The following is a 26,428-nucleotide window of genomic DNA, read 5'->3' on the forward strand; positions in this document are numbered from 1 at the left end:
CTGAGGTTCTTGTGAACATGCGGATTCTGATTTAGTAGGTCAGGCCTGAGATTCTGCATTCTAACAAGCTTCCGGTTGGTGCTGAAGTTGATGCCCTGGAGGATGACACTTGGAGTAATGCCTAAGTGTATGAAATGCAGAGTGTCAAGCCCCACCCAGACCTGCTGGTTAGGGAGGCAGCGCTGACCTTACTTACTGGGGCCATGTCTCCTCATAATCTTCCTTCCGTCTTTCTCGTTGCTTGTTACTCCACTTTTTTTCTCACTGAGGATGGCACAGGACCCGGCAGTTGCTATGAGTTGGAACCAACTCCATGGCACATAACAACAACAAAAAGGTCCAAAACTCATTGCTGTCAAGTTGATTCCAACTCGTAGCGGCCCTATAGGACAGAGCAGAATCGCCCCACAGTGTTTCCAAGGCTGTAATCTTTAAGGAAGCAGACTACCACATTTTTCTGTGGCGGAGTGGCTGGTGTGTTCTAACCTCCAACCTTTAGTTAGCATCTGAGCACTTAACCACTGTGCCACCAGGGCTCTTTTTATTAAGGTACTTGATATATTATGACTGACTTAGTAACAAAAAAAACCCAATATGGACAGAGATATATCGAATACTATAGTCACTTTCCTGAGCTGAAGAAAAAAGTATGGAGTTCCTTGGTGGGACAAATGGTTAATGTGCTTGGCTGCTAACTCAAAGGTTGAAGGTTCGAGTCCACCCACAGGCACCTTTGAAGAAAGGCCTGGAGATCTACTGAAAAATCAGCCACTGAAAACCCTACGGAGCACAGTTCTTCTCTGATACGCGTGGAGTGGCCACGAGTTAGAGTTGATTTGATGACAGCCACTTTTTTTTTTTTAAGGGAAAAGTATAGAGATAGATTTATTTTGCAAATGATGCATTGCGTCTGTGTAAATGAAGGCCAAATGGTGCCAGAGGGAGGGGATGGGTAGGAAATCTGTCTGTCAAACTTACCACAGAAAAAGCATCATGGGGTTAGAGGGAGAGTCAGATTGGAACTTGTTTCTTCTTTGATGCCCAGTAATCACTCCTCTACCTGCTGCCCTCACGGCCAGGGGCATTAGGTGCTCACCTAGGTCTCCTATAAGCTCCTTTTGGGACAAGTAGGTTCTGGAGAGAGAACTGGATACATTTATTTTGATACTCTTCCCTCCCTCTTCCCAAGGAAAACAGTACAAGTCTAAGTTTCTTCAAGGTGGGACTATGAGGATAGAAAAAAAATTTAAATGATCCCTTGGTATTATGGTCAAAATCAAGTGGACAAAAAATGACACGTGAAACATACAAATACATCTTTTTTACCATTAAACTCTACATCAGATAATTTGGTTTTAGCAAAGTAAAACAACTCTTTCCTTAATGCTCCTAGTTGCAATTGTATTAGTTTACTGGGATTTTTTGGGCATAGGTATTTACTAATTTTTGGTTTCATAGTTGAATAAGAGCTATAAGCCTAAGGAGTTTATGCTTCGATTAATGTTTGTTTCTATTTAAATAACATTTTTTATATATATAATAAAAATAATTTAAGTCAATACTGGGGTCCCAGAGAATTTTTTTCCCCTTAGAAATGGTTTCTATACCACTCAATTTTGAGACTCATTGCTCTATCGCATTCTATTTGCTCAAACGCATGTCACAATATTTGTGACACTAACATGTATGCATAGTAGTTGAACACTTGAGAGCAATTGTCCATTTGTTCCCTTTCTATTGCAGAATGTTGAGTTCCTTTAGAGTGTGGACTAGATCCCACCACTGTCTGTCTTGCTTCTCCTTATGGCCAGATGCTTCCCTTGAGCACAGTTGCTTCTACTTGGCCTAATAACTTGCTCCTCAGGTCTCCATCCTAGATCTGCCTCGATGCCCTCCAGTCTGCTTGTCCCCTAGGGAACTTTCTAGCTATAAAGATTTTAGAGTATGGCACTCCTACTTGGGCCCACTGGCCATTGCACTAGCTTTGTCTCTGTTTTTCACCATTCCCTGCACAAAGGTTTCAGGGAGCAGAGTTCTGGACATCACCACTCTTCACTAGAGGGTCCTCTTGCCTGGGGTCTCATCGACTCATCCTTGTACACCTGTGAGCCCTTCTAAACATATTCAGAAGAACATAGGGAAGACTTTAATAAAGATCAAAATGCTAGTTTTGCAGAGGTTGCCAGACACTTGAATTAGTCCTTTGTACACAACTATGAAGCACTGAAGAACATGACGCAAATTAAACGTCTACACATTTGAGAAAGAACCAATTACACAACCAATTTAACACAGAGCCCCTGATTTCCAGCAGGAATATCCATGGGGCACTTCATTGCAGTAGTTGACAATAAAAAAGTAAATTCATATTTAGAGTAGAATTACTGTGTAAAAAGCACTGTGCTCATCAACAAAGTGTGATGCTACAGTGTGCGGGCCATCTTCTGTTGGCCCCTCCTGACCCAGACGCCCCTTCCCCACCCTGGTCAATGCCCTGAATGCTAAACAGCATGGACTGTATCCACAGGCTCTTCTGCCCTCTGGCTTCCCATCAGGTTCAGTAAATGGAATATATACTGCCCTGGCCTCTTCCTGCAAGGCCATTTGGGCTGGTTGTCATCCTGAACCTGGAGGCCATAGCTCCTGTCAGACAGCCCACTTGACGAAGTTTTCTGAGTTTAAGTCCAGGGAACTAAGGCAGCTCAAGCCTAGGAGTGGTAATGCTTCTACTCCCCTGTTACTAACCTGGAGTATTGCATTAGTCTTTGTAATTACCTTACACTCTGTCCTTACACCTTCGTCAGTAACCCCTTTTACCAATAGTTTTCTGTCAAGATTCTGACTCATACAGCTAGTTCTAGTATCCTAATTCTACAAATAAGGAAGCAGATGTAGAAAGAGTTTGACAAACTTCTTTCTGAGATCACTCAGCTAGTGTATGCCAAATCCCAGACCCAAATGCAGATTTTTCTTACTCTAGATCTGGTGTGTGTGTAGATCTGGTGTATGTAATTGCTGTAATGCTTCCTTAAACAGGTGTTGCATGTTGGAGAACTCTCTGGGCCATATAGGTACAGACAAGAATCCTATCTGCTCACAGGAAGCAGAGACATCTGGAGGCTGAATGCATGGGTAAGGTGGGGTAGGGTTTGGCATTAGTAGTAGTCATTAGTGCTCCTCACCAAATTTTTTCAATTCTTCTCCCAGGCCTTGGTTTGGACTATGCTTCCCTACTTCCTTAAAGTTAGACATTGCCACGTGACATAGTTTCGACCAGGGGTGTTGACAAGAAAGAGTTTGTGACTCTTCAAAGAGAAATCTACAAGAACCCCTGTGTGGTTCACTATGTTCTTCTTTCCTCATTCCATGGCAACTGTGGAAACTTAGACATGTCACCTCTCTCCCGCCTGACCTATGATGACCAAGTTAGTGAAGGAGAAGCTTTCATAAGCTCTTGAGATTTGGGGGTTGTTTTTCACCACAGGATAACCTAGCCTACCCTGACTGGTGCACGAATGAAGGTTAGGTGGAAAGTGGAGCTAGAGAAGAGATGCGAAGAGCATTCTAACCAATAAAAACCAAATCACTTACATTGGAGTCAACTCCTGCTCATGGCGACTCCATGTGTGTTAAAGTAGAATGGTGCTCCACATGGTTTTCAGTGGCTGGTTTTTTTGGAAGTAGATCACAGTGCCTTTCTTCCAAGGTGCCTCTGGGTAGACTCAAACCACCAATCTTTAGGTCAGCAGGAAGAGCATCAACCATTGCACCACCCAGGGACTAAGAGCATTCTTGGCAGAGTTAGGAGTGTGAGCCTGGACTGGGGGACGATGAGCACGGTGTGTTATTGGGGTGGGTGTGAATCAATAAAGGATATCATGGACTGGTGGTGCAGGTGTTGAAAGCTATGACTGCTAGTCAAAAGGTCAGCGGTTTGAATCCACCAGCCACTCCTTGGAAACCCTATGGGGCAGTTCTACCCAGTCCTATAGGGTCTGTCTGAGTTGGAATCAACTTGATGGCAACTTTTTTTTTTTTAGTTGTGTGCAAATAATGGGAATGAGGCTTTAAAAGACAGCTACAATTTGAATTGTTGAATGATTCAAATGCCTGGCTGAGAGTTTGGGATGAATTTTATAGGCTGTGATGGTTCAGCAAAGCAATTAAAGGCCCTAAAATGGTATGAATGTGAGAGTGTCTAATATCAGTTATTCATCCTAGAAGAAATTAAGTTCTTGATCAAACAGGCTCTGTTCTGGGGAGACTTTCAAAGGAAAGACCTTGTAATTTCCTCTAGTAACATGTTTAACCAACAACCCACAGTGAACGACTTTCTTACAGCTGGGACCTATGGCTGAAGTTTCTGTGCCGTGTGCCCTCAGCATTCTGGCACAACATCTTTAACTCTTTACAGACATAAACATTATTAAGGGGCCCTTGTAATTTGCTTCCATAGAGGGAACAGTCTGAGGTGATCTGAGGTGAACACCGATGAGTGAGTGTGTTTAACAGCCAGATGATGGACATTTGCCAGGAGCTTGTTAAGTATGGAGGAACCGTGGTGATACTGTGGTTAAACTGCTCTGCTGCTAACTGAAAGGTCTGTGGTTGGAACCCACCAGCTGCTCTGAGGGAGAAAGACGTGGCGGTCTGCTGCCATAAAGATTACGGCTTTGAAAATCCTTTGGTGCAGCTCTACTGTGTCCTATAGGGTTGCTATGAGTCGTAATTGACTCAACAGGAACAGGTTTTGGGGGTGTAAGTATGGATATCTTGCAATATTGCTTAACACACAGTGAGACTCTTCTGACTAAAAGGGCTTAACGTGCTTGCCTGCCTGCTTGTTTTAATTTCTCTTGGACTTTTAAAATGAAAAGAACCCTTGGGGTGATAAAGTGAGTCACAGAGGTGGCAAATGAACCACAACAAAATAAAGATTCCTAAAAAAAAAAAAAAATCCATGGCCTGGAGACGACAGCTTTGGCTGGGAGGTGTCAGAACAAGTGCCGAAGGAAACGTACACGGTTCACGGTGGAGGTGTGAAAGAAGCACAGGGGTAAAATAGTTGATGTTGGAGTGCCTCCATTCGGAGACGACTGCCATGTTCTAGGACAGAGAGGGAGAGAAAGTGAAAATGGCCCCAGTCACTGAAACACAAGCATTTGTCCTGAGGTCATTCGCATTTGCTCTGACAAAAACTGAGGACAGAAACCAAAGTTTAGCCTTAGGCTGCAATAAACCTGACGATAGGTCACGGGAACATAAGGACACAGATGGATTTAAACACTTTTCCTCTATAAATATGCTAAACTTAAGAATAGATTGATTCCCAGTAAAACGAAAGTTAAAAACCAGTAATAAAAAGGCAGAGGGCCCTCCAGTAGAACTGCGCAGGCTTTTCAGATAACTAACTGTGTTTTGAAGGTCAGGACTCCTTGCCTAGAGGATTCATTTCATTCCTTCAAAAATTAACAGAGATAGTTCTTGGGTACCCTCAGGGATTTCTCTGGCTTTATCTCATCTTTGTACGTTTGAAGCATGCTTGTGACAAAAGAAAACGTAAGGATTGGGCTGACTTCAGTTTTGAGAAGTCCCTGGATTCTCTAAGGAGTTCTAGGATCCTACGGCTGGCAAAAACAAGTGTGTTGGGAAAAAAATGGATTGAACAGGCTCTTATTGGACTGCAGCAGAAATTTCTTCACTAATCTGCTCCGTAGTATGGAAACTTAAAAAAAAAAATTCAAAGACTAAATTATTCATGAATCTGGCTCTTTTATCGTTCCCAGAAAGCAGTGTTTTTCTCCCTCTGAACACAATTAACATCCACAAATGGCCAACCTTAGACGAGGTATTTCCTACTTATTTTCAAAATAAGGGAAAAATCTTGGATATAAATGTCTTCATTGCTCCAAAATAAAGATATGGCAGAAATAGATGTGCCTCGACTGTAGCTATATTAGAGCTACCTGTGTTCCTTCTCTGGCTGCCATTAAAATAAGAAATGCCCCGTAAAACCCTTCACAGTGCGGGAGAAGGGAAACTGAAGAAGGAAGAAAAGGCCAGCTCTAAAAGGATTTAAGAATTTCTAGTCCACAAGGAGGTGCCTTTGTGCATTGTCGGGTGCAGTCTGCAAGGTGGAGGCTGCGCGAGAAACAGTATAGTAACAATAGCTTCTTTGTCCACCTCTCTTCTGTAGGATACGAAGTTTCAGACATGTTGCATTTTTAATTGAAAGTTTATTATAAATTTTTGCTTTAAAAAAAAAGAAAAGAAAACTCCAGGGTTGGAAATGACAAAGGCTGCCCTGTTCAAAAAGCAGAGAAAGAGGTTGAAAAACAACAACTAAAACTGAGGAAGGAGTTGAAACATTTGATGAACTTGAATCCCTCTGGCCCCACCATCAGGAGAATAGGGAGGTGTGTGATCACAAAGCAGCTCATTGTGTGTGATTCAGGCCTGGGGAGAAGTCGTGGCAATAATTATGAACTGCTGAAGCTTTTTTAAGATACTCGTTACTGAAGTTGTCTAGTTCATAGATGTCATTTTGTAAGATTCTATTTTTTTATTTTATTTTCAGTTTATCTTCTTTAGGAAAGGTGGTCTTCATGGATTCCAGAAGTGCCCTGCCACACCACTTTCAAGACAGTATTTTAATTTTTATTGAATATGGCTGACCATCACTACTTTTGCTAGTTGCACAACGTGTCCGTTTCTTATCTGTTAGGCAGAGACAGTCGTGCAGCATGTGAAAATAAGTAACGTTTCAAGTCCTTTCCCGCTCCAACAGCCACTTTATGCACCCTCGTCCACCTGCCTGCCTTCCAGCTGTCGGTGAACAAGTATTCACCAAGGCTCCTGTACGTGCCATCGCTTTCCCATGCACTGAGGACACTGTGGTGAACAGGCAACGTTCTTGCCCTAAGAAGCTTACATGTCAGTGCTGTTCTCTTGGTTGAAATATTCTGCTCAACGAAATCCTCTTCACATTTGAAACTAATATTTTAAGAATAATTATATATTTATACATATATACATTGGAGAAACTATAGGATACAGAAGTATTTAAAGAAACCTGGAGAGAAGCGCTCATGCTACCAATACATGTAATACACTTCCTTCTTGCCTTTTTTCTATGCATAGATACACACGAAAATTAGTCTCATATTGATAAGCAGATTCTTGCACTTCTTCTTTTTTTTTTTTTTAGTGTACGATCTGTATTCTCAGGATTGAATCCACAAAAAATCAGATTATAAAAATTAAATTGTCCCTATGCATGGTGCAAATGTTTTCTTCCATGTTTCCTACAATTCAGGGCAGTCTCAAGTAGAATTTAGGAACAAAACAGAAAAACTCCAAATCAGTAGTTCTCAGGGAGGTGTGATTTTGCCCCCAGGGGACATTTGGCAACGTCTGGAGACAGTTTTGGTTATCGCAGCTGGGGCATGCTACTGACTCTAGCGCATTGAGCCCAAGGATGCTGCTAAACATCCTACAAGCACAAAACAGTTCCCACAACAAAGAATCACCTGTCCCAAAATGCCAACCATGTCAAGATTGAGCAATTCTGACTCATTGTTGGTTGACTCTGACCTGAGTGCAAGGTGGAGTTCATACAATTTAAATTTTGATTACTTAAATCGATCAGATTAAATTTTTATTGAATAAATTTGATTAAATTCAAATTCTCTCTTTGTAGACCTCGAAAATATGGTTTTCTAGAATTGTTGACGAATAGTTACGATGTAGACGGGGAGGGCCAGGTGCTCCCCCATACCCCTGAAATTTGGTCAGAAAGAAGATGGAAGGCTGGGGTACTCACAGTTCAAGTAGGGTAAGCCCCACTTCCAAAATTGTATCAAGCCCCTAGGTGGATTGAAAGATTATCTTTTCCTGGTTGCAACTGTAGCTCCAGAGTTTTATAAGAGCATCTTAGAGGCCATACTCTAGTCAGAACGTGGTTGGAATGGAGTGGGCAGGGAATTGGCCTTCAAGCTGTATTCTCTCTTTCCCCACGTTTCTCCTTGGACTTGCCAGGCCCTGGAGTCCTCAGAAGAAACTCATTGACTCTCTCATATGGATCCAAAATATCTAATTAAATGGGTGAAACTGGAAAAGTTAAGTGGGAAAAGTTCCATCCTACCAGGCAGGGAAAAGGCTCATCAGCTTTTTGTCAAGGACACATATTGCTAATAGCAATTAGTACCGCTCTACATCTGACTCCTGAAACTGAACATGTCCGTTCTCCAACTCATGTTCCTGAGGCTATCTGGTTAGAAAAAAGAGACTATTCACAGTATTAAAATCTATCACTAACATGATGAATTCCTCAAAGTGGTTCCCAGGCCCATCACTAGGTCAACTAAACTTTGGGATCAGAACTAGCAAACAAGTAGGTGAAAATGGACTAGCCAGTGGCATGATCTCAAGACAACTGATGTGCCCTTCCAGAGAACTGAAAACAATGCCTGCCTTCGCCCTGTAACAATTGGTAACCCCACCCCTTAAAGTTATTAAGAAAGAAGGCCGTGCTGTGTTAAACCGCAGGCAGGCTTGTGAGAAAGGTCTGTGGGACACAGGATCCTTTTGGACTTTGTCATGCCACTGTAGCTCATAGTATTCTCTTGGGTCTAGGTGTCAGGTCAGCCCTATGGGGCCTATAGGAATTCTGCTTCCTCTTGTGCATGTTAACAATGGAACCAAACCAAAGCTGTTGCCATCAAGCTGATTTTGACTCACAGTGACCCTATAGGACAGAGTAGAAGTGCCCCATCGGGTTTCCAAACTACGGCTGGTGGATTCAAACCGCCAACCTGTTGGTTAGCAGCCGGGAAGGCTGTGCTCAAATTTATCCTGCTCGTTTTGACCCTGGACTCACTAGGAAGTTTCCCAAGAAACAGAAGCAAAATTTATTGCTCAAAATCTATTTCATTTCATGAGTTATTCTATGTATTTGCTTTCTTAAGAGATCTTTTAAAAGATCAAGCAACATCAGCATAGACAAGAGAAAAACCAGTGAAAAGAAATTGATAAATTAGCAAACCTTTACCCATGGTGTCCTGTTAAAAGCATGCATTAGGCTACATCTTGAACACAGGTTAAGTCTATTGTCCAGGTGGTCTTACCTCATTTCAAATGTCCTTCAGATACAAAAGAAGACTTAGGCCAACAATTGGAAATCTATCTGATGGTAACTGGCTTCTTTTGCTCTTCTACAGAAAACAACATTCCCAGAGTGGAAGGTCTTTTGTCATCTGGTTCCTGCTTACCATTCCCTGTTCTCATCTTTCCTCGTTTCAGCTACAGAATAACCCTTACGTCCAGGCAAGAGGAATTCCTGCCCTGGGCCCCACAATTTAGAGGATCCTACTGGGGCTTTCCTCCAAAGATTCTCTTCCCTGTGAGGTGAGTTATCTGAGTGATCAAGGGCCCACTCTGCCTGTAGGACTGTGCTCCTGGTACCTGGGTGTCTGGAATTTCTTGCTTAAATGGCCTGAGGCTGCATCTCTGCCTTGTACACATCTCTTTCCTGGGTCTACCCTGCTGAGGGCAGAGCCTGATATGGCCAGAAGAGACAACTGGCCACTACTTTCAAGTATGAGGACAGAGCATGGCAGGTGGGCCGGGGTATCCATTGCATCTGCTAAAGGTCCCTTGTAATACAGGCTGTAGCCAATGAGGGAAAAGGGATAGTGGGTCATGACTTAGAAGCCAAGCACTAGGGGTTACATCCTTCTGTGCCACCAGTTCTGATGTAGAACTCTGAGGGGTCTGAGAATTATGAATTCAAATGTGGCCTTCCAGGTCATTATAAAGGTATATTTGTCAAAGAAGGCAAATGGAACATAATTTATTTCACATGATCTTGGCTTATGTACAACTTTGAAATATATAGCTCTATTTGAGGGTCTTCTGGCTGCACAATGGTTAAGTGCTTGGCTGCTAACTGAAAGGTCAGCAGTTCAAACCCACTCAGTGGCTTCTCGGGAGAAAAGACATGGCGATCTGCTTCTGTAAGGATTACAGCCTAGGAAACCCAGTTCTACCTTGTCATATGGGGTCGTTATGAGTCGGAACCAACTTGAAGACACACAACAACAACAACGTTATTATTCTTACCCTGGATGCTGCACACGTCAGGGCTGAGTCTGGACTCTAGCTATGGCTGGAGTTAATTGCATGTTGATGAGGATGAGGTTTGGCTATGGTAATGAGTGGCTAAGGCATTTGGGAGCAGATCTAGCTCACCTGACAAAATATCATGTGTTCTTGAACAGTACAGAAGAGAAAGAAGCTTCTGAGGAGGCTTCTTACCAGTGTATTGGTAAGAATTTGAGCGTTTATTCTTTTTTAGTTTGAAAAATGAGAGATGATCCCTAAGCTGGAGATACTGGTTATTCTGGCTACATTGAGGAAAATTCATTTTATTCTGAAAGGGAGGCCACAGATGATTTGTGAGTAGCGAGTACTCACGATATTTAGTCAGGGCGAAGCATTTTGGCCAATTTAGATCAGCTTTCAAAGTTAAATCAGCTATTAGCTATGTAGATTTTCAGTGGCACTGTATAGAGCCCTGATGATGCAGTGGTTAGGAGCTACAGCTGCTAACCAAAAGGTCAGCAGTTCGAATCCACCAGCCGATCCTTGGAAACCCTATGGGGCAGTTCTACTCTGTCCTATAGGGTTGCTATGAGTCAGAATTGATTTGACATCATTTGAACATTACAGTGAGTTAAAATATGTGAAAACGGTTTGAAAGCCATAAAGAGAAAAACAAGTTCAAGATGGTGTCTTAGTTACCTCGTGCTGCTGTAACAAACAAACACATATTCCACAGGTGGTGGCTTTAAAGAACAGGAATTTATTGTCTCACAGTTCCGAAGGCTGGAAGTCCACACTTAGGGTAGAAGCTCTAGGGGAAGGTCCTTCCTTGTCTCTTCCGGCTTCTAGTAGCTGCCGGCAATCGTGGGTGTTCCTGGGCTTGTAGATTCATCTGCCTCCATCGTCACATAGTGTGTGTGTCTTTCTGTATCTGTTTTGCTCTTTTGATACAACACCTCTCAGAAGCGATTCGGGTTAGGAGTCACCCTACTCTGGTATGTCATCATTAACATAACAAAAGATAACCCCTATTTCCAAACAGGGGCACATTCACGGTACAGGGGTCAGGACTTCAACATAACTTTGGAGGACACAGTTCAATCCACAAAAGACAGTATCACCACCACCGTCATCATCACCATTACTGAGTTGAATTTCACGCTTATTTTTTCAAAGCCCTAGATTCAGGTTCAGGAATTAGCAGCTGAGTGACCCTTGGGTTGATGCAGTCCCTTGATTAAGAAACACCAAGCCACAGATACACACAAGGTGTAAGATAAATATTCATGAGAAAAGCAAAATCTTATTATCCAGAGCCATAACAATGGTAAAGCTGGAAGTTATTTTTCTTAAGCATATAACAAAAAAGAAAGTAGAGCTGAACTAGGAATCAGTACATTCAGAACATATTATTAACTCAGTTATGCACCCTTGGAATCACTTACTCAGTTCCAGAACCCAGTCCCACAAAGGTGAGTCAGAGTGAAGAAAATGATCCTGTAGTTTACAGCACCTTAGATCTCTGGAACACCCTTCTCGAGCTTGGTGCATCTAGGAAGATATTTTGCTTATGTGAATTCCCACGTATGTTCTGGACCCCGTGTAAGGCAGCAGTGACAAAGGAATAGCACAGCAGTTCGGAACAACCCATCCTCAGACTCTCCACATCCACTGCTCCTCGGCTCTCTGTGGACTTCCACAGCTGTCTCTGCTCTGGGTTCTACCACTCTTGGTTGTGAACCTGGGGATTCCTTCAGCTTTCAGAGTTCACATACTCCAATCCTCACACCCGTCCTTTCCCCACCCTTCAGTAACTCTGTATTTCCAGCTGGACCGTCACCCTGGGACAAGGAGTGCTTCTCATCTTGGCTTATGTATCTCAGGATGCTGAGCTGGTCCCTAGGACTTTGATTGCTCTGCTTGGAAATGACATACCAAGTTTCTGATTTACTAAATTGCAATGGAAATTTTTTCCAAGGCCTTTTGACGTTTTAGGCCCATCCCGGGTTTTACTGGATCTGGACTGCTCATCAGTGATACCCCTTTTCCCACTTTTTATCCAAAAGCATTTCTCTGATTTTAACCCTACTTTTCAGGTCAGACTTTGGGCATTCCGGTACCTTGGTACTGGTTCTGGTTCCTGTTTCTCCCTTTTCTTGCAACCTAATCAGCTCCTGAACTCCATTTTATAATCAACCACCATTATCTCTCTGGCTTAGTGATCCTTCTTGGTCTCTCTTACCAGCTGTTACACCTCTACTGAAATGTCTGTTCTTCAGGGTTCCATTTTCAACCTCCTTCTCTTCTCTCTCTACAGATTCTTTGTTGGAATCACAGTCACATCCACGTCTCACTGAAGTGTACCTGCAGCCAAATCTCTTCACCCACCAACCCTAGACTCGTCATGGCCAAAATAGCACTTCATCTCTCTTCCTCCTGTATGCTTTATTTCAAGGAGCCCTGGTCACACAATGGTTAAGTACTTGACTGCTAACTGAAGGATTAGCAGTTCGAACCCATCCAGCAGCTTCATGGAGAAAGACCTGGTGATCTGCTTCCATAAAGTTTACAGGTTAAAAAAAAGAAAAGAAAAAACTGTATGAGGCAGTTCTACTCTGTCGCACGGGGTCGCTATGAGTAGAAACTGACTCGATGGCACCCAACAATGACAACATACCTTATTTCAGTAAATGGTACCTCATCCTTTCAGCTACTGCAGAGTTAGGCAACTTCTTACCCATTGTCCATCATGTCACAAAACTCACCCTTCTAAAACAAGAATTGGGCCAAATCTGATCCACTGCCTGCTTTTGTAAATAAACTTTTATTGGAACAAGGGCACAGTTGTTTATCTATGGCTGCTTTTATGGTATAATGAGAGAGTTGAATAGTCACAACAGAGATTATATGGCCGGCAAGGCCTAAAAAATTTACTAACTTGTCCCTTACAAAAAGGTTGCTGACCCCTATTCTAAAAGATAAATACTGTCATATCATTCCTTTATTTACAATGCTCCCCAGTGCTTTTGGATAGAATACAGAAGAATTTAGCATGACAGCTCCATAATTTTACCTGTATCTATGTATCCAGTCTCCATTCCTACTCCCCCTCATCGCTTTACTTCTAGCCATACTGATCGAATAGCAGCTCCCCAAGTGTGTTACAATCTCTCACACATTGCTGACATTGCTCAGACTTTTTATGCTGCCTCCAAAGACCTTCCTATCCTAGTTCACATGAAAAATATATATGTATATTTTTTAACCCTTTAAGATGCCACTCATGTGGCATGTCCTTGGGGGTGTGTCTCTGGTCTCTTCAGTTGGGGTTAGATATCCCTCCTGTATCTCCCAGAGCAGTTTATGCTTCTATTAGGATACTTACCACATTTTTGTACATCCCTGTCTCCATTCCAAGATCATGAGTTTTTGTGTTTTCAGACCTGACCTCACTTGAACGAATCACGGCATGCAGGTGTGGATGTGTGTACAACTAGCTTCAGACAACACCTCCATCACGCCCAGTCACTGCAAAGTTGACCACATTCGTCTAAAATATCAGGGTTGCGTGGTGGTAGCAGTAACTTGTTGTTGTTAGGTGCCGTCAAGTGGGTGCCGACTCATAGCAACACTCCGTACAACAGAACGAAGCACTGCCCAGTCCTGCACTATCCTCACGATCTTTGCTATGCTTGAGCCCACTGTTGCAGCCACTGTGTCAACCCATCGTGTTGAGGGTCTTCCTCTTTTTCACTGACTCTCTACTTTACCAAGCAGTAACTGCTTGGTGTGTTGACTGATTATTTCTGATATCAGGCACTTAAGCTCTATTTTCTGACTGCCACTCTGTAAGTGATTGAAATTTAAGGTCAACATGAAGATTTTTCGTAGAATGGAAATAAACGACTTAGAAAGACTCTTCGAATGCACGATGCTTCTACTGGCACACTTCTTTGTTTGGTACCTGGGTCTGAATCATGATTGTGGCTCTTAACAGTGTGTGACTCTGGGCTAATTTCCCTTAACTTATGTTCCATTGAGAGTAACAAAAGGGAGTGTGATGTCTTCCTCATAGAGCTACTATTTGTATTTTGTGAATATTAACAAACACAGAGCATTTAGCCCTCTGGACCCTGGCACACAGTAGGCCATCATTAAATGTTAGCTCTGTTGATAAGACTAGATTGAAAGGAGCTTTCAAAATTAATTCATCTTATGAATTAATCAAAATGAAGGTTGAAAAAGAAAAACATCTGCCGCCGTGTGGTAGCTCGTCAAAAAGCACATTTCATCAGTGATGTTAACAGGAATGTTTTACCCTTGTATGACAAGAAGCCCTGCCTCTAGGAGCTGAGGTCATCCTTTGAAGATAAACATGCTTTCATAGCCCTTACAATTATTTACATCATGATTTTTGAACAGGTCTTTACATCGGGAAATTCCGATGAAAGAAATCTCTGGCATGAAATCAAGAGGGATGATTAAGGTGTTTCGATCCAGGGCAGAAAAGACATGGGTGCTCAGTGGTTGGCTGAATCTCCATGTCATCACTATTGCTTGTCAGGAGTGCAGCTTTCCTGTCCTCCGGAAAGCCAAACAGCACAGCTCCTGAGGATCCATTCAGGCAGCAGTTCTGCTCACTCACCGAGAAAAAAGAATTTTTCCACTTAAGCAAAAGTTTTGCTGTAATACCGAACGACACTATTTATCCAAGTATCACTTTTGCGAGTACTGGTTCACATAGTTCATTTTTAAATTTTTCTCAAATTATCAGGGTCATTGCTAATGTCAATGACACCTAAAATGGGAAAGCTCTTTTGTTTATGTTCTTTTAGTAAGAGAGAAAAAAAAAAAAAAAACACACACACACGTTTCAAACTTCTGACATATCGGTAAATTAGAAATGAACACACTCCCACTTCCCATGCCCCATCACAGCTAATAACTAAAATCTCCTGCCTGAAAATGGCTTGGCCCTGATTTTGAAAATTTGGTGTTTGTGGGCTGGCTGTGGGCAGTCAGAAACGGAAGTAAATGTCCTCGTTCCTGTTTGCTGCCAGGCAGGAGAAGACAAAGTCATGAGTAACGTGGACAGCCATGGGTTGGCTGAAAAGCACTCGTGCATCAGAAAACCCAGGTTCCAGGTCGAGATCTGCCACTTGCTAGCTATTTGATTTTAGGCGTGTAATAGGCTTTAGAGTTGAAAAGGACATCAGTGATTATTTAGCCTCAATTACTTATTTTGCAAATAATAAAATTTGGGCTCTGGTACTGGACAAGAAAGTATAACTAGTAAGGCCAAGCAGGGGCAATGCATTGCACTGGGCAGACCTGTTGCAAAAAAAAAAAAAAACTCTTTAAAGTGTTAAAAAGCAAAGATGTCACCTTAAGGACAAAGGTGTGCCTGACCCAAGCCATGATGTTTTCATACGCACTTGAAAGCTGGGCAATGAATAAGGAAGACTGAAGAAGAATTGACACCTTGGAATTATGGTGTTGGTGAAGAATATTGAATATACCACGGGCTGCCAGAAGAACGAACAAATCTGTCTCGGAACGAGTACAGCCAGGATGCTTCTTAGAAGAGAGGATAATGAGACTTCATCTCACGTACTTTGGACATGTTATCAGGAGGGACCAGCCCTAGAGAAGGATATCCTGCTTGGAAAAGCAGAGGGTCACCGAAAAAGAGGAAGACCCTTAATAAGATGGAGTGACACAGTGGCTGCAACAATGGGGTCAAGCATAACAACAACTGTGAGGATGGCATGGGACCAGGCAGTGTTTTTTTGTACTATGTCACTATGAGTTGGAATTGACTCGACGGCACCTAACAGCATGATAATAAGGAAGGGCATTGGATATTTATTCATTCAACAGACATTTGTTGAGGGCCTAGTGTGTCCAGCATCTGAGGACACAGAGAATGATTAAAACAGAAGAATTCTAGCCTCCAGGGCTGCACGGTCCACAGAGGAGTAAGTAACATATGGCAGTCTAGTGTGATAAGGACATGATACAAGCTCCTTGCGGGTACAGAGGTGGCACAGTTGAAAGGTGAGCGGCCCTTCTGCTGGGGAGGCACTCAAGGGGGGCTCTACAGAGGAAATGGCATCTGTACTTGCTCTGAAGGATGAATTCAAATTACTCAGGGGCTAAGGGCAAAGAGGACCTTCTAGAAGGAGAGCGCATGAGAGCCAACTATGAGGCAATAAGACTTGTTCAGAGAATTATAAACAGTTCCATTTTGTTGCTCTGTTAACTTTGAACAGGAGTGACCCAGGGGGAGGCTGGACAGTAGCCTGGACGTGGAATTTTACCCTCAGGCAATAGGAATAGAGCTTTTCGTGGGGCAAAACTTGAAAGCTTTTACTTTCCATTCTAATATTCTCTCTCTTTCCTTTTGTTTAATGTTTGAGGATGAGAACAGACTCCTACATTATCATCTGAAGATAGCACAGGTGCCTCACATGTGGGGTGGAGAGGTTGTCTCTTCCTGGGTGGCTTTAGGTCAGCGCTTTGGGCCCTATGAGAATATTTATGATAATTCGAGCTTCTTTCTGCAAACCTGCTGGCAGAGGTTAGAAACCTCCTAGTGTTTCTTCTGATATTTTAAATCTGTGCTCAGCATGTTTATGCTTCCTCTTCTGAAAAATCGCACAGAGGTCAGTACCATGAAGAGGTTTTTCTTTCTGTAGTTGGTGGGCTTCGACAGTGCAATGTGTGTGTGCAGCCTGTGAGGCAGAACATTGCACAGCGATGTCACCCTGGGTGGGTTCCAGTGCTGGCGTTCCCGTTAGTGGCTGAGTTTTACTGGACACATCACTTAACCTGCCTGGGCCCCCCGCCGCCCCATCTGTACAATGCAGCTGGAGAGGTTCCTAAGTTCCCTTCTGGGAGCTGACCTTGTGAACTGCTGTGGCCGTCCCTGAATAAAGCAGCTGCTAATGATTTTGCTAATGCTTGTGGTGGCACAGTGGTTAAGAGCTTGGCTGCTAACCAAAAGGTCAGCTGTTCGGATCCACCAGCTGCCCCTTGAAGAACCTATGGGGCAGTTCTATCCTGTCCGTTAGTGTCACTATGAGTTGGCATTGACCTGATGGCAATGGCTTTGGGTTTTTTAATGATTTTTGTAGTTTCCTCTCGGTAGAACTGGCTATATCTTTTTTACACCTATAACCGTATTTCCACACTACATATTTGTGTGTACACACATGAGTGCCCCCCCCACCCCAGGCAGCTTCTATGCTCATCTGATGCCAGCACAGAAGAATGACTCAAAGTTTGTCACAGCCACACAGAGGTGAACTCTGTAATACACTGGGCACCGTGTTGATTTCACCAGTCTTTGAAAAGTTTGCACTGCCCACCACAGAGCCCAAGACTTATTTAAAATCCCAAACACATATTCCTCTTTTCCTACCAAAGTCTGCCTGGCAACACCCACAATCTCTCTTTTCAACCCACATAATCTGGCTCCAGCTTCTTCCCCCTCAAGGGTCTTTTCATCAGCCTCTCTTTTACAGAACAAATCACTCTTTTCCAGCATCCAGCACCCCATCTGATAAAGAAAAAAAAAAAAAACGAATTTCTTGTTATAAGAATTAAATCTCCTCAGAACATAATATATGTATTCTTTTTTTTTTTTTTTTTCTTAGTCACTTTTGTTCTGAACCCTTCCTGGATTCTCTTACCAGGTCTAGAGTCTGTTGAGGACAGAAACCCCTCATTCTTCATTCATATAACACTTACTGAGCAGCTGCCATGTTCTAGACACTGTTTTAAGTACTGGGAATTCAGCAGTGAGAAAAAGAGGCAAAAGCCCCAATTCTCCTGAAGCTTATTCTGCTGAAGTTTATTACAGAGGTAATAAACAAAACAAACAAGTAAGCTCTCTCTTGATTTGTCTGTACCACCAAGCACAGTGCCTGGCTGAACTAGTCTTCCTAAATAAACAACAATAAATAGATAAAACATGTCACTGCATTTACTGTCATATCCATTTTTTTAAAAACTGCATTGAATGAATAAACCCCCTGTGCACCTGGACAAGATGCCTGGAAAATTCACAAATGTTTCAAATCAAAATATGCTATTTTGCCAAGGGACAGAATCCTTTAGTGTGTTAATTTGACTTTTTTCTCTCTCTTTTATGAATTTATCATAATGAAATGAAGAGATCTGCACCTCTGAAAAGAGCAGCGTCTCTATTTAAAAAAAAATCATTGATCAAAATATCTACCGTGGCTAAAAGTTAGTCTACTAAGGAACGTAAACGGAAGATCTTTAAAGGGGCCTTCATCCCATGATATTTTACCATGGGCTATGGTAAATTACACACCTTCTCGTAGGTGTGGATAACTATGTATTTTGAAACCAGGACTTCGTGGCAGAGTCATGCTTTCCCACATTTATAGAAGCATGCAGAAAACAGCTCCCTTAAGTTCACATGCTTAATGATTTTCTGCAAGCCCACCTCTGTAGAACGCCTGTGTGCAAGCTTTTTAAACATGCAGGGATTATCAGTGGGTGCCAGGGAGACTCTCGGGATCAGGTCCATGCTGGGGATATAAAATGAGTTACTTAACTCTTCTTGTTTTGTTTTTTAATTGTGCTTTAAGTGAAAGTTTACAAATCAAGTCAGTCTCTCATACAGAAATTTATGTATACCTTGCTATATAATCCTAGTTGCTCTCCCCCTAATGAGACAGCACACTCCTTCTCTCCACTCTCTATCTTCAGGTCCATTCAGCCAGCTTCTGACCCCCTCTGCCCTCTCATCTCCCCTCCAGACAGGAGCTGCCCACACAGTCTTATGTGTCTACTTGATTGAAGAAGCTCACTCTTCACCAGTATCATTTTCTATCCCATAGTCCAGTCCAATCCCTGTCTGAAGAGTTGGCATTGGGAACGGTTCTTGTCTTGGGCTAACAGAAGGTCTGGGGACCATGACCACTGGAGTCCTTCTAGTCTCAGTCAGACCATTAAGTCTGGTCTTTTTCAGAGAATTTAAGGTCTGCATCCCACTGCTCTCCTGCTCCCTCAGGGGTTCTCTGTTGTGTTCCCTGTCAGGGCAGTCATCGGTTGTAGCCAGGCACCATCTAGTTCTTCTGGTCTCGGGCTGATGTAGTTTCTGGTTTATGTGGCCCTTTCTGTCTCTTGGGCTCATAATTACCTTGTGTCTTTGGTGTTCTTCATTCTCCTTTGCTCCAGGTGGGTTGAGACCAATTGATGCATCTTAGATGGCCGCTTGCTAGCATTTAAGACCCCAGAGGCCACTCTCCAAAGTGGGGTGCAGAATGTTTTGTTAATAGATTTTATTATGCCGATAGACCTAGATGTCTCCTGAAACCATGGTCCCTAAACCCCCGCCCCTGCTACGCTGGCCTTCCAAGAGTTCAGTTTATTCAGGAAACTTTGTTGCTTTTGGTTTAGTCCAGCTGTGCTGACCTCTCCTGTATTGTGTGTTGTCTTTCCCTTCACCTAAAATAGTTCTTATCTACGATCTAATTAGCGAAAACCCCTCTCCCTTCCTCCCTCCCCACTCTCGTAACCATCAAAGAATATTTTCTTCTCTGTTTAAACTATTTTTATGAGTTCTTATAATAGTGGTCTCATACAATATTTGTCCTTTTGCAACTGACTGATTTCACTCAGCATAATGCCTTCCAAATTCCTCCATGTTATGAAATGTTTAACAGATTCATCATTCTTCTTTATCAATGCTTAGTATTCCATTTTGTGAATATACCATAATTTATTTATCCATTCACAAGATTTTTTATTTAAAAAATATATTTCTTGTCAATCTTTCTGTCTTCGACTGGCACTATTCTGATTTTTTTTTTTTTTTGGAGGAGTTTATCTCAACTGCCTACCTTTGGGTCATCCTAATTGGCTTTGCTTCTTATTCTGAATTCCTTGGGAATTTTATGTGAGAGTGGAGGGGAACCACTTTGGGACTGAAAAGGTTATAGTGCCTACGCAATATGGCCTTCTCCCATCCCTCCGTAGAAAGCGGTCTTGCCTCCAGAGCTTTCTGTCTGTCGCATGACCTTTGGGTGTTCAGTTTCATTCCCATACTTGCGTCATTGCCTGTTAAAAAAAAAAAAGCCAAACCCAGTGCCATCGAGTTGATCCTGACTCATAGCGACCCTATTGAACAGAGTAGAACTGCCCCATAGAGTTTCCAAGGAGCATCTGGCGGATTCGAACCACCAACCCTGGGCTTAGCGGACATAGCACTTAACCACCACATCACCAGGGTTTCCTACTGCAGGTGCAAATAGCCCGTGATCCTTGGTGTAGCGGAAGGCAGAAAAGAAGGAAACGCTGTGTTTCTAAAGTTTCACCCAACATAACTTTAACTTCTGCCCACATCCTTCTGGCAATCACAGATGACAAATTGACAACAGCCGTAATCAATGGGCGCCACGAAATGGGAAGTGATTTTTGGAAATGGAGAGTTAATTCTGGGACAACACAGGTGAACACAGGAAGCTGTGAAGTAATGAGTAAACAAGATATGTGAGCCTTTTAATTATTAAACAAGAAGCATTTTAGCATAATACAGAGAAAAACATTTCTGTTGCCATCGAGTCAATTCCGACTCATAGTGACCCTATAGGATAGAGTAGCGCTTCTCCATGGGGTTTCCAAGGAGCGTCTGGTGGATTCCAGCTGCAGACCTTTTTGGTTGGCAGACAAGCTCTTAAGCACTGCGCCACCAGGGCTCCAGGAAGAGACTAGCTCTTGATTATTCGGGATGTAATTCATTTGTAAACAGCATACATTTTCGTAGCTTTATTTTTGTGCATTTTGTGGCAATAATACTGACCAACTGCAAAGTATTTTCATTTAGCTTGCCATAGCGTGACTCCATATTTTACATGATTGAATTTTCCGGACTGTACTTACTGCATTATGGTGGCGTTTTACTTTATCAAGAATAGTACCTTTGTAGCAGGGGAGAGTTCTAACTTTAGACCACAGTTAAAAGTGAAAATGAAGGAAACCCTGACCTACAAACAGATCTGTGTGGCGCAAATGATTTGCTCTTGGCTGGTAACAGAAAAGTCGGCAGTTCAAACTCACCCAATGGCACTGCAAAGGAAAGGCCTGGCGACCTGCTTCCATGAAGACTATAGTCCAGAAAACCCTATGGGGTTGTTGTGAGTCAGAATTGACTCCACTGCACAAGATAACAACATTTTTGTCTAGGTGTTATTTATCCATAGCTTTAATAATCAAATAATTTTTCTAGGCTATTAATAAATAAAAAAAAAAAAAAGCAGTCCCCTGAATGACTTCTTCACATTGCCAAGATCTACTACCCCTAAACAACTATTTCAATTTTTTATATATTTCTTCTAAATGATATGTTTACTTCAATTCCTTCTTGTTTGACTTCTTTCAGAAAACTTATCTTGACTCTTTGCCATAGGAAGTGGGGATTTAGCTTCTGTAGGTTTTTTAGGCACCATAAGCCCCACCATACCCTCTCCCACTGTGTTCCTTTACCCATAACTCTCAATCTAGTTACGATTTTGTATTAAATTGGTATCTAAGGTTTACAAAATATCATCGCCATTTTATTCCCATTTTGTAAATATTATTCGGGCTGGGCCACATATTTTTTCTAATAATGCATATCCTCTCGTAATTTTTTTTTTTTGCTTTTCCTAAGGCAAATTGCATTATTTTTCTGTTTGCTTAGTCTTCTATCCTATCACTGAGTTTTTCCCCAAACTCTTTAATGGAACTGAAATACGTCTCTCAATGTAGTAAAATATACCAGACGAGCTGTCATTCCCAGTTAGTTTTCCTGTGGGACACGTGTCTCAAAGTCTTCTGCTCTTCAGCTCCAGTCCAGCATGGTGGCCCTGTAGGCTCAGGGCACTGCTGCTGTGCTGAGCTTCCTGGCAGGTTCAGCTTGGATATGCCCTCACCTTCTCCTGCCCTGGAGCTCCTGTTTTCCTGTTTCTTAGGTTACTACCTTGCTGGAGAGATCCTGTCATTCAAGAGAAAAGGGAAAGCTTTTTTTTTTTTTTTTTTTCATGTGCTCTAGGTGAAACTCTATAAACAAACAAAAAAAAAACATAGCTCAAGTTAATTTCGCTTTCAAAAATTTATACACATATTGTTTTGTGACATTGGTTGCAATCCCCACAATGTGACTCCTTTCCACCCTGGGTTCCCTGTGTGCATTTCCCAGTTCCTGTCCTTTCCTGCATCCACATCTTGCTTTTGGACAGAAGCTGCCCATTTGGTCTCGTATGCTTGACTGAACTAAGAAGCACGCTCCTTGCGTGTGTTATTTTTGTTTTACAGGTCTGTCTAATCTTTATCTGAAAAGTGGTCTTTGGGAGCGGTTTTAATTCTGAGTTAGCTGAGTGTCTGGAGGCTGTAGGTGAAGCTTTTGATGCTATGCATATCGAAGCATGTCTTCATTCTGTTCTCACGCCGGATTGATGATTTGGTTGGGTTTAGAAAAGTAGAAGTTATTTTACTCAAAATTTGAAAACATATTTCATTTTCTTACTACATCTAGAAAAAAAAAAGTTGCTATTGAGAACTTCACTGTCATTCTGATTCTTAATTCTTTGTAGGTGATTTTTTCTTCTACCTCTCTGGAAAGTTTTCAGGTCTTTAACCCTGACGTTCTCACTTTTCACCGTTTAAGTATGGAACACTTTTGAAGTTCGTTTTGAATGGCATTCAATGATTCCTTTTAATCTGGAAACTCATAATCTTCATTTCTAGAAAAATGTCTTGATTTTTTAAAAATGGAGATGATATTCACATACCATAAAATTCACCATTTTAAAGCATACAGTTCAGTGGTTTGTAGTATATCCACAAGGTTATGCAACCATAATCACTATCTAATTCTAGAATATTTTCACCACCCCAAAAAGAAACCCGGGACCCATGTGTAGTCATTCCTTATTCCTCCTCCCCCAGCCCCTGGCAACCATGAATCTGCTTTCTGTCTCTAGATTTTTCTATTCTGGACATTTCATATAAATGGAATTATACAACCTGCGACCTTTTGTGCATGACTTCTTTTACTTAGTATGATATTTTCAAGGCTCATGCATGTCGTAGCACGTATCGCTACTTCATCTCTTTTTATGATTGAATAATAATTTATTGTATGAACAAACCACATATTTTAAATCCATTCATCAGTTGCTGTACGTTGGGTCGTTTCCATCTTTTGGCTATTACGAATAATTCTGCTGTGAGCATTCATGTACGAAATTTGTGTGAACATGTTTTCGGCTCTCTTGGCTTAATTCTGTAAGTATATAAGTTAGGAATGGGATTGATGGGTCAACTGGTAATTCCGTGCTTAACTTCTTGAGGAACTGCCAAACTGTTTCTAAAGCAGTTGCACCATTTGATTATTTTTTTAGTATCATCTTCTTCCTTCCGTTTTTCTTTTTTTCTCTTTGTAAAACTGTTTTAAATTCAGAGGATGAATAAGCAAAATCAATAAAGCTTCTTCAACTAATAAATCACAAAAAATATATTGTTGTTGTTGTTGTTCTCAGGTGCCATCAAGTCGGTTCCGCCTCATAGCGACCCTCTGCACAACAGAACGAAACACTGCCCGGTCCTGCGCCATCCTTACCATCGTTGTTATGCTTGAGCTCACTGTTGCAGCCGCTGCGTCAATCTAGTTTGTTGAAGGTCTTCCTCTTTTCCGCTGACCCTGCACTCTGCCAAGCGTGATGTCCTTCTCCAGGGACTGATCCCTCCTGAAAACATGTCCAAAGTATGTAAGATACAATCTCTCTATCCTTGCATCTAAGGAGCATCCTGGCTGTACTTCTTCTAAGACAGAATTGTTCGTTCTTTTGACAGTCCATGGTATATTCATTATTCTTCGCCAGCACCACCATTCAAAGGCGTCAATTCTTCTTTGGTCTTCTTTATTCATCATCCAGCTTTCACATGCATATGATGCGATTGGAAATATCATGTCTTGGGTCAGGCACACCTTAGTCTTCAAGCTGACATCTTTGCTCTTCAACACTTTAAAGAGGTCCTTTGCAGCAGATTTACCCAGTGCAATGCATCTTTTGATTTCTCGACTGCTGCTTCCATGACTGTTGATTGTGGATCCAAGTAAAATGAAATCCTTGACAACTTCAATCATTCCTCCATTTATCATGATGTTGCTTATTGGTCCACTTGTGAGGATTTTTGTTTTCTTTATGTTGAGGTGCAATCCATACTGAAGACTGTGGTCTTCGATCTCCATTAGTAAGTGCTTCAAGTCCACAGAAATCACAAAAAATATATATATAGGGGAAACTTATAAGTTACATACATTTTAGAGACTTATCAACTAATCACAATGCATGAATCTTATTTGGGAGTATAGATAGGCAGAACTGGCCTTGCGTTGCTGGTTGCCCTCTGAGTTATAGATACAAAAGAACAAAGCAGAACAAAATAAATAAACAAACGAAACAGCTGCTGTGGAGTTGGTTTCAACTCATAGCAACCCCATGCAGGTCAGAGTAGAACTGCGCCCCATGGGGTTTCCAGCGGCTGAGTTTTCAAAAGTAGATCACCAAGTCTTTCTTCCAAGGTGCCTCTGGGTGGACTTGAACCACCAACATTTTAGTTAGTAGCTAAGCAATTAACTGTGCCTCTCAGGGACTTACAAATACGCTTTTTGCTTGTTTTCATAATTGTTTGAAATCCCTCCATAAAACTTTAGGTCCACTGGATGCTCTCTGTGCAAGGTGGGGCTTGTGGAAAGGTGGACTTCACCATTGGGTAAGCACAGGGACCTGGTGTCTCTGGATCTGAGTAGACTGCTTTAAATGTCAGTATCTATAGGTCTTTTTACATGGGTCCACAATCGACACCCACGGAAGCCCAAAAAACCCAGTGCCGTCGAGTCGATTCTGACTCATAGCAACCCTATAGGACAAAGTAGAACTGCCCCATAGAGTTTCCAAGAAGCGCCTGGTGGATTAGAACTGCTGACCCTTTGGTTAGCAGCCATAGCACTTAACCACTACGCCACCGAAGCAGCAGTCAAGAAATCGAATGACACATTGTATTGGGCAAATCTGTAAAAGATCTTTTTAAAGTGTTAAAAAGCAAAGATGTCACTTTGAGGACTGAGGTGCACCTGACCCAAGCCATGATATTTTCAATCACCTAATATGCATGTGAAATTGGGACCACGAATAAGAAAGATGTAAAAAAAATTGATGTCTTTGAATTATGGTATGGTGAAGAATATTGAATATACCATGGACTGCCAGAAGGACAAACAAATCTGTGTTGGAATAAGTATAGCCAGAATGCTTCTTAGAGAAGTGAGGGTGGCAAGACTTGTCTCACGTACTTTGGCCATGTTATTAGGAGGGATCAGCCCTGGAGAAGGACATCATGCTTGGTAGAGAGCCAGCAAAAAAGAGGAAGACCCTCAACAAGATGGATTGACACAGTGGCTGCAACAATGTGTTCAAACATAGCAAAATGATTGTGAGGATGGTGCAGGACCAGGCAGTGTTTTGTTCTGTTGTACAATGGTTGCTATGAGTCGGAACCGACTCGATAGCACCTAACAACAGCAACAACGTAGGTCTTTTCTCTCTGAATTTTCCCCAAAGAGAAAACCTCCAATCTTCTGTCTGGGGATGGGAGGAAGGAGTCATAAGTCTGACTCCCAGCTATCTGGGGGCCACGTTGAAGAGGGAGCATAAGGTCCTGATCATTCAGTGGGTAGACCCACTAAATCTTTCTGTTTTTGTTATCTATCCAGCATGGTATCCTGTAACCTAGAGAACTTCTGTTTCAGTTTCTGGAGTGAATCGACTCTGGTCTTCTGTGGTAGAAGAGGACCATTTGACTGCCTGTGTGGACTGAGGGAGGGGATCTTGAGACCTAACTCTCCTCTGTATTACTGTACAAATAATCTTCCATTTTCAGCCTCTCTACCAACTCCACAGCACCTTCCAACAGAATTAAAACCTCTTTTCAAATTTACAGTCCCTAGATGACCCAGTAAGCAAGGTAAGCACAGGCTTGCTTGTGCTTATTTACCAATCTGTAGCGATTTCACATGGGTTTCACCATGTCAAAGAGGTAGTGAAGCCCATGTGAAATTGTTCACTGCAGAGATCCAGTAAGCAAGGCAAGCACTGCGCATACCTTGCCCATTGGATAATCTGCCCCGTTTTCATGTTAATATTTTTCAGAGGAAAGATTGTAAAGGCGTACGTCATGAATACATTTCAGCCCGATATTCTCTCACAAAATGATTCCTCGTGGGTTTTAGCTTGGTAAGTAAAGAAAA

The sequence above is a fragment of the Elephas maximus genome, chromosome 12 (genome assembly GCF_024166365.1).
Source record: "Elephas maximus indicus isolate mEleMax1 chromosome 12, mEleMax1 primary haplotype, whole genome shotgun sequence".
NCBI lineage: Eukaryota > Metazoa > Chordata > Mammalia > Proboscidea > Elephantidae > Elephas > Elephas maximus.